Source organism: Balearica regulorum, chromosome 10 (assembly GCF_011004875.1).
Source record: "Balearica regulorum gibbericeps isolate bBalReg1 chromosome 10, bBalReg1.pri, whole genome shotgun sequence".
Lineage (NCBI taxonomy): Eukaryota > Metazoa > Chordata > Aves > Gruiformes > Gruidae > Balearica > Balearica regulorum.
In genome coordinates this window covers 22864797-22877792 of record NC_046193.1, presented here as the reverse complement: position 1 = coordinate 22877792, position 12996 = coordinate 22864797, and positions in this window count along the sequence as shown.

Sequence of the window (12996 nt, the reverse complement as noted above, 5' to 3'; positions counted from 1 at the left end):
CAAGCCTCAGATTGAATTCAGTTACTGGAACTAGAAATGTGACAGATGAAAGCTCAGCTTCTCCCTTAGGCATCGCACTCAGTTAAAAAGGTATAGTCAAAGGAGGGGGAAAAAAAAAATCTCAGAAAGGCAACATCATCCTCTCGGAGCACTTTTCTGCAAAAGACGGAAGGTGTTTGTATAAAAAACATGAGATGCAAATACAAGCAGGTTGTAGCAATCATGAGTACAAACACTAACTTTTTCTAATGCTTCTAATTTGGAAGTAATAAATCATTTCATTATAAATCCAGATCTCAATGAAAATATGACAAGCATTCATTTTCAGTTCAAGTACATCTGTAATCTTCATAGTTAATTAGACATTGGGAAAGACAGGCAAACACACCGATTTATTCGAATCCTCTAGATCAAATAGGAATTGAAAAACCTGACAAAGAGGGATGCAGGACTAACACAAGGCTTCATCCTCTATACTCAGCAAGTGTTATAAAATTTTAATTAAAAAATTCACAAACATGTGCCCTATTTCCAGGTGTCCTAAGCACTACTCTCCTCATCGTTAAGGGAGGAGATTTAGAAAGGCCCAAGTGGTAGGTAACAGCAGTAAAACCCAGTCAAAGCTGCTGAGCGCTTCTGAAAATGAGACAGTAATTTAGAGTCCTAAAGAGGGGATTTCTGAAGGCATCTCAGTCATTAGAAGCGTAAAAGTCACATCGATTTTCAGTGGAACTTCATCTCCCAGGACACCAGAAAATCCCATTCTAAGTGTCAATTAGAGAAGTCAAAGAGTTAGAACTTCTGGCTGGGATTTGATTGCCACCGGATTACACCTGAATATGGCTCTTTAGCACCTTCAGGGTCTGTCAAACATTCCACCTCCTGGACTGACTAATTTAAAAATGCTCTTTTGAAATAGAAATATACACCGGTAGATTTATTAAGCTACCTGCAAGAGACAAAACAGATGCTTTAGACTGTGCAGCTGCTGCTCCAGATTCCCGTTCTCCAGGTCTGAGCAGCAGGAGCCCAGAGACAGAGCGAACACCAAAGGGAGCGGGGAGCGATGGCCGGAATACAAAACAGATCCCGCAGCCAGAGAGCTGCATCCCGCGGCAGCAGCATCCCCCCAGCCACAGACCAGGAGCTGTTAATAAAACAAGCATTGCCTACTTACAGCCAATTGTTATCGCTGAGTATATTCTTGATTATTTTAAATCAAGAGAAATGGAAATGCTAGAAATAGAAAATTCCTTTTTATCCAGAATTCTTCTCCAGACTATGCCATTAACAGGACACAGATGCCCAGTTTCCCTCCCTGACGATGAGCTCTTTCCAAGTTCCTTTGAAAAGTCAGCCCTCAAGGATACATTTTCTAAGAGTTCGGACATACAAACAGGTTATTGTGCAAGAGCAGCTTCTCAGAAAGCAGCCAAATTTCTACAGTTGTGCATATACTCAGTCTGTAGTTAATGCAAGGTAATTCAGGTTAATTTAGAACCTCTTTCATTAACCTGATACATGGTAACAAATTAAAACTTAAACTATTTGCATGTCTAGGATGGAAGAAGCTACAGAGAGTGAGTAGACAGAGAAGCATTTAGTTTCCTAAAGTGATAACACTTTTTTCAGCTTTAATTGCTTTCCTAATTTCAATCCATTTCCATGGCAGCTTGGCACTTAGCTTGTCCATCTACCCAGCTGCTCGTCCCTCTAGTTGCACGAGGACCTTTGAACACCCGGATCAGAAGGACCAGTTTGATCAAACACCACGGCAAGCTATATGCAGAATTACTGCTGAATAAATATAAAACGCACAAAATCCCATCCTTCTTGGATGACTGCGCACCGAAACCAAATACGACGTGGCAGTATAAGTACAACGCACAGCTTTTGAAGATATCTCTGGGAGGGGAGGATGGAGATGGAAAAGCTTTACATCTCCAAAACACCTGGTCAGTGCGTGGATATTTTCTGCCTTACTGAGAGGCAGCAGGGACAGAGCTGCTGCAGGCAGAGCTCCGGGACAGACCAAATTGCCTCGTCTGGCACCGCTGCTTTTCCAGCTCCATAGTTAAGAACATAACTACATCAAAACTGCCCTGTGTCTGAGCTCCTGTAGGGAGAAAGAGAAAGGAGAAAATTGATGAGAAAGCTGCCTGATAAAATAAGAAGAGGAAAAAAAAAAGTAAAGAAAAAGCTGCCACCTAGGGATATTAGATTGAGTTTGCGAAAAGATTGTGTCTGATCAAAAGCTTGTAACGCCAAGGCCTGTACTGGAAATTTAATAGAGTCAAAGGCTTCTCTGACTATTTTGCATACACACTTGCATACCTTTCACTAGAACAGATGAATCGATGGTTTAAATACATATCTACTGAGAGATAAAGGGAAATCTCTTGATGTACAGGTTAATTAGAAATGAAGCTTTGCTGATGTTATTTAACCGTAAACAACTATCTCATGAAATAAAATTCACTTTATTGTACAGCTTAAGTAAAGTACCTTTTGAAGGCTCTTATGTACACTTTTGTAATATTAGGTAGTGATCAAAAGGTCTCTTGGAGGAGAGTACCAAATTTCTCAGAGGGAGATGTCCTGCTGAAGGACACGTTGGCAACATCGATATTTAAACGCAAAAGTTCAGCCCCAGCTCTTGTGTTCATCCTCCAGGTGAAGCTCATGCATCACTTCCGTGCAACCACACAAAGATGAAGACCTGGAAGAACTGTCTGGAGATATTTCAGAGGAGGACACCTTTGAGACAGAATTACCAGAAGCATGCAATGAATGTTTTATCTGCCAAAGCTGGGAAGCCAGCACTTGTCACTGCAGTTGCTCCCCACGGGGCTGGAGTCCAGGTGAACAAGAACTTCTCAGAGTTCGGCTGCTTAAAAGGCAACTCAAGGATAACATTCTAAAATACATAATGGTAAATAAACAAAGCATGTAAATAAGCTATTTTTAATGAAAAATATAAGTTCCCTAGCACATTATGAGACAAGTACCCAAATCTTCTCTATATCCCCCTTGAACACGAGTGCCAAAGGCACTAGAAAGAGCCAGTTGTGAAGGTGACAACAGATGTTTGATTTGTATTGTCCTGTTAGCATAAATACTTCCCAGGATATAAGTCCTTGGCAGCAAAAATGATTATTTTTCTCTTCACAGTGGAATGAAACACAGAAGCAAAGTGTACCACACAGCTGGTTTTTATATAAAATACAACACAAATAGGTTTGATCACAGCTGAAAAGCTTGCAGGAACATGGTCTAGGAAAACAGTTCTTCACATCTAAATATCATGGGTCACTATTCTGTCACTGAGACTGAGGAGAATTGTTTGAATTTCACTTGAAATTATTATTTTTAAATTTATCTGGACCAATTTTTAAAACATCCTGACTTAAGATTAGAAAATGCAACAAAGAAACATTTCTATTTCCTGCAATGTGTTCCTACAGAAAGATTCAAAGTGAGGGAATGACACTCTCCACTGCAAAAATATTGCATTAAAAAAAATTGCTGTGTGCTCCAACCTGGTAGCCCAACGTTCTGCTGAGGACACTGGGCTCCAGGACAGCAGTTTCCTCTGTGGGCACAAACTCTCTCGTTTAACTGCATAACTGGACAGATCTAGCTGTCGAGCAGTCATCAATTTTTAAGTTATTTGCATCTCAGGTCACACACCACAACTTCATTATGCTATAAACTTCACAACCACAGAATGAAAATATACCTGCTGTCCTAAAAAGCATAAGCAAGAAACCACAAGTGATGGCCAAGAGAAGGGAAAGCCTCAGAAAATATTAGGTCATATTGCACAGTGCCGCCAGGAGGGGTCCAGCATACCCCCCACCCAAACTGGTCTCAGGCTGAGTGGGTATACATGTTTGTATATTGATTTATATACATCACGTGGAAAGTAAGATTATATACCTGCTAAAAACCAGGAACCCATGTGACAGTGCTTATTCCAGGAAAATACACTTTAAGCAAATTAAATTTTACCAAGATGCTGATTGATAGCAAAAGAATGTTTTCATCCTGTACTTCTTACAAAAAAAGAATTAATTCAGTTGGCCTGCTTTTCTCTCTCAATTTTCAATTCCTCTAACTCCGCTGATTTCAGAAGAAATATTCCTGATAGATGCCAGTGTGAGAGCTCAAGTACAGATGTCAACATATAAAATACGTGTCCAATTCCTGGGTATATTCTGTAACGTGTTCATAACCCCACAGCAATTGCAGTATAATTGTCTTCATTCCCTATGTATATTTTAGTAATGGGAATATAATTGTTAGTGGTTATAAGACATATCATCTCATTACAGCCAACCCTGTTAGCACGCTTTAGCTTCAACCTATACGTATGTACTCTATTTCACCTCTCATTGAAATACGTAAACATTTCTGTTCTTCTGTATCCGGACAAGCCTAATTCCTGCCTCTCTGACAGTTATCATGGCTCGCCAGGAGGACACAATGGCCTGAATCGCTTTTAATACATTTAATTTACCACTTCTGAAACACAGCCAGAAAACGAGAGGTTTAACGACATGCTGCCATTATCCCATTGCATTTCTGACACTCGTAGAATAAGGATGCAAGAGGAGAAGGTACCTGATGGTCCATCACTCTCCAGAGTTGAGAGATGGTACCCAAAATGAAGGTTGACTCTGAGCCAAACGGGCAATGCGGCACTGAAGCCAAAGAGAACTTCAGGACACCTTAACCTACAACTTTAACATTCTAGCTTATTCAAATTTACAACTCTAATAGCAAAAGAAGTGCTGCGCTGTAGAGGGAGTTCTCAAACTCCTGTGAAATTAGAGATATTCTAACATTCAGAAATATGAGCCAAGGTTTTAAGTTAAAGTCATGAGATGAGAATAAGTCCTCAAACCTCAGTACAGCTTTGAAAAACCCAAATGACCTTGCCACCAAGTCAATCCGCTCCATCATTTATTTAGTCAATGTTCAAAATACTCACAGGTAAATGAGGACAACCAGGAATCAGTTGCTGAGTTTACCTTTATGACCAACATTCACATGTAAATATTGGATTGTATTTTCTGGGGAAAGAGGACTCTGCAGCAAGCCCACACCCAGTCTCGTTACCTCCTGCAGTGAGGAACCCACATCCAGGAGGAACACACAGGTCCAGAGCTTCCTACAAGTACTTCTTGGAAGGAAGATGCTTGCCACTGATAACTGGGGAAAAAAAATAAATTAATTGCTCCAGCCCGAGTCACATGCATACACTGATATCAATACAATCGTGGTGTCTGTTAAGGGTAGAAAGGCAGCAAAGTGGGCATTGCTGTCTAGGGAGGAACAGCTCAGACGTGGCAGTGGTGGGCTCCATAGGGTTCTCTGAACTAGATATAGCATGAGGGTAATCCCACACAAGCCACAAGCTTAAAAGTCTAGAAGGGACTGTGGTTTGTTACAACAAAGATATATGTACCAAAAAACCTGCTGATTCTTCCTGACCTTTTGATATACGCAATTTCTTTTAACATTAATATATTGCAACTTTTACAAAGGCACAATTTTATTAATTTGATAAATTGGAAAGGCTTTTGGAAGAAGCTGTTACGATTCAATGAATAAATCCATTTTTAATGCAAAGATCATTTATGTGATAGCCCAGAATGATTCATTCCACTGTCCATTATTTCAATCCCACTGCCCCACTTTAACTTTTTTATTTCAAAAAATAAATCAACAAAAGAACGCTTCAGGAAATGTTTGTTGGAAAACGCCAGTGCACATTTACATATTGCTAACAGCTCAGTGACTAACCAATCACCTTACCTTCTCCATAGAGAATTCATAGATTGAAATAGTTTGGTTTAAGCTATTATACTCCATTGTTATAAATAAAGCAATATTTGAGAATTTTTGTTAAGACAAGCCATAAACAAAATAGCATTTTAATGAATCCTTAAAACAAAATTACAAATTCTTCTAAAATTATTGTGCATAACATGCTAACTTCAGAAAATTATTTTCCTATTCAAGTAACAAACTTGAGAAAATACTAGAATTAAAAATAATTCAAATCAATATGACAGAATTGCCCACCTGCCCAAAGAGGTGAACAATGCACCTGCATTGGGTGTCATTGCTCGTATGATTCCTGACGTAGATGCACTGTGAAAAGCCACCTTGTTTATGACAAATGTGAAAATAATTATTTATTTTGATATTTAGATTAAATGTGCAGTGTAATAGCATTCACCTTACAACTGTACATAGGACATATTTATGTAATGTATGTTCTGGCTGAAGTAAAAAATAGTTATGATATTTTTAATAAAAACCTCATTTTCATGTGCATTTTTATGCATCGTGAACAGATTTAACCTTGGGTGGTTAGATTTAATTCATTAGCTACATTATGCATTGATATCGCAGAATAATCTTCTCGTTAGGCCAGCTGCCTTCTTCCAACACTCCTAAAGGTGCTTTGAAATCCAATTTTCATGTTGAATATAAATCAGTCAATTCTGATTTGGCCAACGATGCACAAAGTGGAATACTTACAACTTCACCTCTGCCGTCAGACCAGGCGTTGGGCAGCAGTGAGGACAGCCAAGGGGATGAGCCTTGTGTTTCTACAACATCTAATAAAAGCTCTAACATCTACTGCGCCGCTTTCCCTGCGGTCTTCTGTCTTGTCCTCAAAAGAACAAAAATCTTTACAAAAAGGTGCTACGAGAGACTTTCCCCACAGGCCCATCCTGAAGGCAACAGGCTGCAGTGACTTGCTGACAGTCACAGCCCAAGGACCAGCCTCGTAAGATAGTCTCACCTTTTCCACTGCTCGCTCCCTGACACAAAGGTAACAGAGCACCAAGGAGTCCCCAGACACAAATATTTGATGTGAAGATGTAGAAGGCTATCAGCCAGACTGCCTGCCCTCCTGTTCTCCTGTGGAGGAACACCTCACCAGACCATCTCTGCAATCCATCGTTTCATTTCATTCTTGAAATTAAACATTTTAGATGGAAAAGAAAAAACTTTTCGAAGTGTATCCTCCGTACAAAGAATATTTCATAAGCTTCAGAAGATTAACTTTCTTACAAGTTATTTCAATGCACATTGCTACAATCAAAAGACAATTTTGTTTTATGACAGTTATGATATTTCTGAGTCAAAACCAAAATAATTTGGTATGGTATATCACTTTAATTTCCTCTTATTCATAAATCAGATTGTTGTGTTTTGCAATACTACTTCCAAAATACTTTTGTGCACTTTGGATCTACCCTGACTAACCCTTCCAGAAGAGTCTTTCAATGCTCCTGACATCATCAGGTTGCGTAGAGCAGTGTGATGGGAATTCTCTATCACATTGTGTTCAAAGGCATGTATTTTTAAGGATGTTTGGCATTTCAGCCTATGTTTTCCACCAATGTATTGCACTGGTATACTATGAATGCTCTATGATCTTCCAAAAAATACATCTTATCAGTAGAAAGGTTATTAAATAACACTTACAATCCCCTAGATAAGCAGCATGAGAAAAGGTGTGCCCTGAATTTTGGGACAGAAGAGCAGGACTAGGGCTTTCAGCATTAAGTGCTCAGAAGAAGAGAAGGGAGAACACTGGGGTCACAGCAGACAAAAGACGAGTCTCTGAAGGACTAAGGAGAGGAGCAACGCAAGCAGCCACTGCACGGCAAAGCTACATTATTCTTATATATTAGTTGCCTTGAAGCCTAAGTCCCAAAGACTACTTTTACACCCCCATGCAGTCTGCTCATTACTGCAGCATGGCAAATGAGCTATTTCTTATCTGTTCTTACTCGCAAGCTACAGCAATACCAGAGGCAAGGAGAGAATTACAGGATTTCAAAGAACAGAAAAAAAATCCGTTTCTAAACCAGTTTAGAAGACAGTACATTTCCATATTTCCAAACCTCTTCTGAAAACAGAGCTGGAGTCTTGGATATCCCTGCTGACGGGCTGTCCCAAGGCCAGGGAGCCTGGAGACAGAAGGATTTCCGAGAATCAGATCCAGGCAGTTGTGGAAGTCCCAAACGCTGGGACACCACAAGGCTGGAGATCAGGTTCAACACCAGCCGCCAATCACCCAGACAAGAATTTAATCGAAGGCAATATACAGCAATGCCCTCATTTTGATGATGGCAAATCCTACCAGAACAAATGTTTGCCCGACATTTTCAATCATCCCTAGTTTTAAGTGACTTGAACTTCAAAAGTTAATGTGCCGGTTCAGCACCTACTGCGGCCACGCAGTAGAGAGGTAAAGTTTGTGGGGAGGGTAATTTCTTTGCTGTCGAACAGCATCACTGAATTATTAAATCCACATCCAGCTTAGGAAGTTCTCCAGTTGAAAATGGTTAGAGGCAGAGAGCATAGGAGGAGGAAATTTCTTCTCCACCTGCTCCCCAAGCTTTCACTGCTGGCTGCTGCCACAGCCACGCCACGGGGCAGAGCACCCCTCGCTCTGAGCCAGTACAGGCACCTCCGCGATTTCAACAAGGGACAGAAGCCATTCTCCATGCATTACCTCTCGCTGCAGCCTTGCCTCATTCACCATCAGACCACCACAGTTACCACAAAATACCGATATTAAGCGGTAAGAGTAATTGAGGCCCCTATCTTAGGAGACATTGCCAAGTACAATCCAGTTATTAAGAGTACTGATCGTGATTTATTTGTGCCTGGGAGAGATTACAGTTCCATCCCCACACAGTATTATATGACCACTATATATATACTGATTTTTTCAGAAATGATTGATTGTATCTTCAGAAGTGATTCGTTAAGAGATCATTTCATACAAAAGTCTCAGAAAACATGCTTTGAATCCTTTAATAAAGTACAAAGAAAATGTTTTTGCAGCTTATATCACTATTACAGCAATAAAGTGTAAATTTACTGCCATCTTTTTATTGTTCAGATGAACCTGAACCAGAACAAGAAATAAGGTACTTTGTCCTGTTATTGCACAACTCGACAGGACCCATGAACTGCCTCCGTTAGAGGAATGGGCTCCCTTTGTATTCATTTTACCCTACGGTATGTCAGTCACAGCCCTAGTGCGTTTATCCAGGATCAGTGCTTCTCCTGTGTTACGGAGCACGGAGCACGCTGTTGAACCTTCCGAGTACCTCTCCAAATGTACTATACTTCTCCAAAGGTAATAATTTCCACACCACTGCAGAATACGTTTACAAAACTAATCTTCTAAGGATGAGGAGCCACTGAATTGAATACCAAAAAGAAATTTATTCATATAGCTGCATGTTATGTATTATTGATGCTGAAGTTGCTATATCCTTGAGCAGTACGGTCAACTTCATTCTGCCACTCTCTTGACCCAAAATACAATTATTTGTTCCATTTTACTCTTTCAATTGATCTCAAAGAAACCAATCAAGTGTTAAGTAGCTCACATGTGTGTTCTGCAGCTTAAATGATGATGCACACTCTAAATGATATTGTGTACAAAATAATATAAACCCAGGATACAAAAATAATGCCGGATTTTATATTTGCCTCTTCAGTAGACTGTTACTGTTATTGCTACCTACATCTAGAACTAGAACTGCAATTTAGAATAAAGCTGCTGGTTCAAAGCAATGTATAGGGTTTAGTCTTTCTCAATAAGCTCTGAAGAAAAAGCTTTGATAAAAGGGTTTGAATCAGCTTCATCCAAGCATTTAAAATTATGAAAAGATGAAGACAGAGTAGACAATTTTCTGTCAGTTAACTAATCACTTAACAATATGACAGAAATAGCAACACCCTGAAATAATCAGAAACTGCCTTCCAATGTCAGAACAAAAGCATTTGTCTAGATTTATATATATCTATATATAGCTATGTCTACCTCCCTCCAAATTTTTAAATCTTCTGTTTGAAATAGCATTCCTTAGGAAAGCTGTGTTATTCTGCTTGTGGCTTTACTTTCTCTTATTTTAGATGTAACTTGACTTTTTTTTTTTTATGTTAAATACAACATCTGAATTAAAGAGTGATCTGTCGACACTAGATCTGCCACTAGCAGTTATGTATAAACTCTTCCCTACAAACTCTGCTAGTAAGGGTTGGGAAATCGAGGAGCATCTTATCAACCCACTAACAAAGACTCAAAAAAAGCACCCTCAGTTTAACCAGAAACAGGTGCCAGTGGTAGAGGTCAGAGTTGGAATCACCACAGGAGCAAGAGAATCTGAAACATCCCGTTGGTGACATACAAACAGTGGAGATACGGTGTGACTTCAGAGCAGAAATGGTGGAGAGAAGCGAGAGTGCTGGATTATTTCATACAATAAAGCAAAGGCACGAGCATCGTTCACACCGTGAGAGCTGAGAATGGAAACCGATATCCATGGCATAAACACCGCAGTCAGGGTTTCATAAGGTCCAACCAGTTCTGGCCTTACTCAAGTGTCCCATGAGTAGAATAGCTTTCAGATTACTTTGTTGGTCTGGATCTACAACTTCCTCTAGCCTGGAAATCAATTAGTTACTATATATCAAAAATGAAGGTGATACTCTATTGTTTACCTGTGACCTGGAACCAGAGCATAAACTGAGTGAAAAATCACGTAAACTGAGTCTATCTGACCTTAAAATGTTAAGCAGACAATTTTAGGATTTCTGACAAGGATATCAAGCTGTTATAGCAAGAAATAAAAATCCTCTTTAGTGACAGCCAGCTTACCTACCTCTAAAGTTAGTCGAGAGGGAGGAGCACATCTGGATAGTGATTCAGCCACCAAGGACAACTCATCCCTAGGGCACAAAAGAGTCCCTCAGCATAGACACTTCCAACAAATACATGAAAACCAGTGGGATTTGAATAAGTTATAAAATATCCAAAGCAGTGTCAGTTTTCTTCCTTTTGAATATAGTTCCTCAGTCCTTTCATTTTAAATAGCCCGCTATTATCTCATCTGATAATTTGCTCCAACAATTACTGCATAAACGCATTTCTGTCACCACTTGAAGAAATCACAGCAAAACTACTAGTACTCTCCTCTTTTTGTGCTCGTTCAATAGCATATATATATGAGAACCTCTCCCATTTCATCTCAGACAAGATAACTGCTAGAACAACTCTTTCTTTCAACAATAACTTCCTATCAGAGTCTAGTCAAGCAGCGACTGCCTAGAAAAAGTCAAGCTCTAGCATTAAATATTTGCTACCTCAGACTTTCCTGGACTTAGTCCTTTGATCACCTAAAAAAAATCCTTTTTTTTTTTTTTTAAGTTTTTCATCCTTTGATTATTTCCTTTTTAGAAATAATGCCTGCAAAATATTGTAAAGACAGGCAACATGATGAAAAGCCAGCAGGCTTTATAGATTGTAAAGATTACAGGAAAGTTGTACGAAGACAATAATTTCCACCAACTTCCACTGATCAGGTCAAGGGAACAGGCTTTTTTATAAAGTCATAATCTCTACAGAGACTTTTCCCAGTAGTTTAATTAGGGATTTTTTTTCCCTGAAGCAAATAACTTTTCAGTTATGCACTCCATACAGTTGATTGTTAGAATTATGACACTAATTTGGAGTTACTGCTTGCATGTATATATGGGGAAATGTATTTTGTTTGAGTTTGTAATAGAGAAAATGAAAATGATTGAGATGTTTCTAAAAATATACACTTTTTCAGTCTACGCAACTCATTGCTATGGATAACAAATAGGACATCATGCAGAAAAGTACTCAGAGAAATTAGCAGAAGAGAACTTCATGAAGGTTATTAAACACAAAGTTGCCATTTCTAGCTCAGGAAGTCTCAGAGCAATGAATCGCTGGAAAAACGGGAGAATGTACCAAGAAAGTATCAGTGTGCGATTGCACCGCCCTTACACGTAGCCATCCAGTATCGCCGGGGGATTTGAAGAACCAATTCTCAAACTCTTCCATTCTCTCAGGTCCCGATTCACAAAATTCCCCCAGCTTGCCCTTCATATCAGACACGTGCCGTGATCGTTGCCGTGACTGCTCCATCTGTATTTCGCCAGCACCTAGCAGAGCAGCGCAGCAGAACACGGCCATGCAACTCTCAAACACCTAACAGTTTATGATCTCTGTATCAAAACGCTTGCAGTTCAAACAAAATTGATTAAAAATTAAGAACACCTTGCGACTGCTCCCTCCAAGTTAGTGCTGAAAAACAATAATGGAATATAGTACATGAAAATAACGTGTCTTTTATTACCTTATGATCTCACTAGCACAAGAAGTGAACAGTGAATCCTTTACCAAATGCTTTCCAGGGACTGTCGTGTGTCATTCCCTAAAGGCAACCAAAGCTGGAACAGGTAATCCCTAGTTCAGAAGTTTCTGTACCGACAGCTTTGCTTCTTGAAAGGATTTCACTGGAGACAGTGGGCTCACCCTAAGGCTCTCTGCCTGTATTGACCTTGTCCAGTAAATTCTCAAGAGATCACATAACGTGGTAACGTTTTAGTCAGCCATCTTCTGCGCCACCGAGAACTCAGAGTTAGGTCCTGACCTGTGAACAGACTTGCAAAACGCGTGCAGATTCGTATCCATCCACAGAGCCTTTAATTTCTTAGCTGCAGTATTCGGTGGTGCGGTATATCGTCTGATGGAGTGGACATCACCAATTTGAGACAAAGGGGATCAAAACTTCCATTCTCATTGCTACGGTTTCATCCCCAAACACAGCCCACTGCATTCCTCTCACACCGAGGTCTAATAGTGGTGCAGAAGGCACCAAAATTTTGATGTTTTCATCTGACTTAAAATCATCATGATCCTGAGAAATATCACAGGTGTTTGAGACTGTTAGGGGTTTCATATGTAATTAATTGTTCACCACCAATTTAAACATTAGATCATCATACACGTAGTGGATCACATAGAACTTCAGGCACCAAGATGCCCTTTGCAGATGCTATAGGGGTTAAAAATCACCTTTTGGAACAGGAAAACTATGTAGCCTCGTTATCTTAGTGCCAGGGCTTGCAGCCAGC